At 50.3% G+C, this 4200-nt stretch overlaps 1 protein-coding gene across 1 annotated transcript in view; it reads right to left on the minus strand.

The window, feature by feature from the left end:
- Window positions 1–2198, minus strand: part of LOC122544371 (lysophosphatidic acid receptor 6) — a 16265-nt gene extending 14067 nt beyond the window's left edge. Inside the window, exon 1 of the mRNA XM_043683610.1 lies at window positions 2095–2198. The gene's annotated coding sequence lies outside the window, so the exon portion shown is untranslated. The remainder of the gene's footprint in view (window positions 1–2094) is intronic.
- Window positions 2199–4200: the final 2002 nt, after the last annotated feature.

Below are 4200 nucleotides of genomic sequence, written 5' to 3' on the forward strand. Positions count from 1 at the left end.
CTTGGAGTGCAGGTTCATAGCTCCTTGAAAGTGGAGTCGCAGGTAGATAGGATAGTGAAGAAGGCGTTTGGTATGCTTTCCTTTATTGGTCAGAGTATTGAGTACAGGAGTTGGGAGGTCATGTTGCGGCTGTACAGGACATTAGTTAGGCCACTGTTGGAATATTGCGTGCAATTCTGGTCTCCTTCCTATTGGAAAGATGTTATGAGCGTCGGAGGCTGAGGGGTGATCTTATAGAGATTAACGAAATTATGAGGGGCATGGATAGGGTAACTAGGCAAAGTCTTTTCCCTGGGGTGGGAGGAGTCCAGAACTAGAGGGCATAGGTTTAGGGTGAGAGGGGAAAGATATAAAAGAGACCTAAGGGGCAACATTTTCACGCAGAGGGTGGTGCGTGTATGGAATGAGCTGCCAGAGGAAGTGGTGGAGGCTGGTACAATTGCAACATTTAAGAGGCATTTGGATGGGTATATGAATAGGAAGGGTTTGGAGGGATATGGGCCGGGCGCTGGCAGGTGGGACTAGATTGGGTTGGGACATCTGGTTGGCATGGACGGGTTGGCCGAAGGGTCTGTTTCCGTGCTGTACGTCTCTCTGACTCCATATTGAGGTAGGCCACAGATCAGCCATGATCTCATTGAATGACAGCACGAGCTTAAGGAGCTGAATGGCCTACTCCAGTTCCGAGGTTCCTGGAAGACGGCTTAAGTTGCTGGATGTGAAAGCTGGCAATGCACGGCATCCGAGGAACAGGAAAGTCAACATTTCTGGTCAAAACCCTTGGTCAGGACTCATATTGACTCTGACTTCCAGCATCTGCAGTCCTTCCAAGCCAGACAACCAGAGACTCCTTCCCAGGACAGAAATGGCTATCACGAGGGGACGTTATTTGAAGGTGTTTGGAAGAGAGTTTAGGCGAGATGTCAGAGGTAGGTTCAGAGAGTGAGAGTAGAGTCAGAGACATTAGGTGACTCTTGGGTAGGCCCATGGATGACAGTACAACGTAGGGTCTGTAGGTTAGTCTGATCATAGAGTAGGATGAAAGGCCGGCACAACATCGAGGGCCGAAGGGCCTGTACTGTGCTGTCCAGTTCTATGATCTATGTTTCCGTCTCCGCCATCTTAAGTTCCTGGAAGTTTACACCATTTCCAACTCCATGCCATCCCCCACTAGCTATTATCACAGTGGCTCAGTGGTTAGCACTGCTGCCTCACAGCGCCAGGGAGCTGCGATCCATGGAACCCCTACAGTGTGGAAACAGGCCCTTCGGCCCAACAAGTCCACACCGACCCTCCGAAGAATATCCCACCCAGACTCATTCCCTTACCTTTCCCCCTGACTAATGCACCTGACCTGAACACTACGGGCAATGTAGCACAGCCAATCCCACTCACCTGGACATTTTTGGACTGTGGGAAGAAACCGGAGCACCCGGAGGAAACCCACGCAGACACGGGGAGAACGTGCAAACTCCAGACAGACAGTCGCCTGAGGCTGGAATCGAACCTGGGACCCTGGTGCTGTGAGGCAGCAGTGCTAACCTCTGAGCCACTGTGCCACCCTCAGGCGACTGTCTGTGTGGAGTTTGCACATTCTCTCCGTGTCTGCGTGGGTTTCCTCCGGGTGCTCCGGTTTCCTCCCACACGCCAAAGATGTGCGGGTGAGGATGAATGAGCCATGCTAAATTGCCAGGCTAAAGTGAGTACTGCGGATGCTGGAAACCAGAGTCTAAATCAGAGCGGTGCTGGAAAAGCACAGCAGGTCAGGCAGCATCCGAGGAGCAGGAAAATCAGGCAAAAGCACTTCATCAGGAACCATTTTCCTGCTCCTCGGATACTGCCTGACCTGCTGCGCTTTTCCAGCACGACTCTGTAATCTAGACTCAAGCTAAATTGACCATAGTGTTCAGGGATGTACAAACTAGGTGGATTAGCCTTGGAAAATGCAGGGTTGCGGGAGTTGAGTCGGTGAATGGGATGCTCTTCGGAGGGTTGTAGTGGACTCAATGGGCTGGCGACACTGAGTGGCCTCTATGGAGAATTAGTCTTGAAACTGAGAACCCCATGTTCCTAACCTGTAACCTCAGCCCTTACCTGGGTACCAGGGAATGGCTGTTATCCCCAGCGAACGGTGAAAGAGCACTGTTTACCATCCGTTGGACGTCAACCGTCTTCTGTTCCTGTGCTGAAAAAAGGTTTTGTTGCTGTGAGAGAGAGTGTGGGTTGGGTTTCATCGGGAATCGAACGTCGATCAAAATTAAATCTGCTGTGACAAAACCTGAACCAAAACCAAACTTCAGAGGAAAGAACGTGTCCGTCAGCCCTTTCAAGAACTGGGATCGCTCAGTTCTTTTAAATGTGCGTGCGCGCATACAAATTAGGGACAGCTGAAGGCCATTCCGCCCATCGGGCCTGAACCAGCCCACCCCATGACCCCCCCAGAGACAATGTTATTTTCTGCCTCATTTCTGTTTTAAATGGGTGAGCTTAGACTTTTAAAGTGTCTCCAGGTTCTAGATGCTTCCAATCGCCCTCCCCATCAACACCCCTCCAGGTCGTACATGTTTCTAACAAGTAGTCTCTTACGCTTTCCCAACTCCAGCAGACACTAGTCCAGCCTGCCCAACCTATCCTAATAAAGCAACATCCCCATTACAGATATTAGTTTGTGATACTTTATCTGAACTGTCCTCCAATGTGTTTTTGTCCTTTTTTTATCAGATTAGGTTCCCTACAGTGCGGAAACAGGCCCTTCAGCCCAACAAGTCCACACCGACCCTCCGGAGAGTAATCCACTCAGACCCATTTCCCTCTGACTAATGCACCTAACACTACGGGCAATTTAGCGCGGCCAATCCACCCTAACCTGCACATCCCTGAACACTATGGGGTAATTTCCCATGGCCAATCCACCCTAAGCTACACATCCCTGAACACTATGGGGTAATTTAGCATGGCCAATCCACCCTAACCTGCACATCTTTGGACTGTGAGAGGAAACCAGAGCACCCGGAGGAAACCCCACACAGACACGGGGAGAATGTGCAAACTCCGCACAGACAGTCGCCTGAGGTGGGAATTGAACCCAGGTCCCTGGCGCCGTGAGGCAGCAGTGCTAACCACTGAGCCTATGGAATGGAAGATTGAGTTTTGATCAAAGGATTGACTGATTGATTGATTGATTCCTCCTTAAGTACGATCCATCGAATCCCTAGAGTGTGGAAGCAGGTCCAATGAGCCCATACCGACCCTCCGAAGAGCATCCCACCTCATCCCTGTAAACTCTGCCTTTCCCATGGCTAGTCCTAGCCCGTGTACCCCTGGAGCAACTTCGCATGGCCAATCTGTCTAGTGTGCACATCTTTGGGAGGACTGTGGGAGGAAACACACACAGAAGGTGTGAACTCCGCACAGGCAGTCACCCGAGGCTGGGGGTCGAACCTGGGACCTGACTGCCTGACTGACCTTCTGTGATTCACGCACTGGAACACCCAGATCCCTTTGAATCTTCGAGTTGTGCAACCACTTAGATAATAGGCTTTGCTTTCATGCTTCCCGCCAAAAATGGCGATTTTCCCCCACGTTTTCCGCACTCAAGCCGTTCCCAATCAGTTGTGCACATCTGATTGAAAGAAACGCACAAATTGTCAGAGTGTGGAGGGAGGCCATTCGTCCCACTGTGTCTGTACTAGCCCTAGGAGCCTCTTCATTCCCTTTGTAGTTCTCTTCTGTCCTCTTCACAACTCACTTCTTACCTTTGGGCCTTTCGTCTAAAGGTTGGTGAACAGTTGCAGTCCCCGAATTGACCCCCCGCTATGTGCACCACTTGTTACATCTCACCAGGGAGATAGGAGACTCTTATGCACAATGTCCGATTCCAGTTAACCAGCCAATCTTTTATCTCTGCCGAAATACTATTCCCTACTCCGTGAGCTTTGATATTCGGCATTAGCCTTTGATATGTTACTTTGCCAGAAAGGAAATCAGAGATGATCGAGCGCAGTCGGAATTTATAATTGGATTGTCGAGTTTGGAGAAGGGAATCCATTCAGGTTTCGGACAGAGGGGGAGATGCCACAAGACATTATTAAGCTGCAGAGAATTCAGGAGAGATCTGTCGGGATGTTGCCAAGTGCGGAAGGCTTGAGTTATAAGAAAAGGATGGATAAGCTGCGACTTTTTTCACTGGAGCATAGGAAG

The sequence above is a fragment of the Chiloscyllium plagiosum genome, chromosome 48 (genome assembly GCF_004010195.1).
Source record: "Chiloscyllium plagiosum isolate BGI_BamShark_2017 chromosome 48, ASM401019v2, whole genome shotgun sequence".
NCBI classification, from domain to species: domain Eukaryota; kingdom Metazoa; phylum Chordata; class Chondrichthyes; order Orectolobiformes; family Hemiscylliidae; genus Chiloscyllium; species Chiloscyllium plagiosum.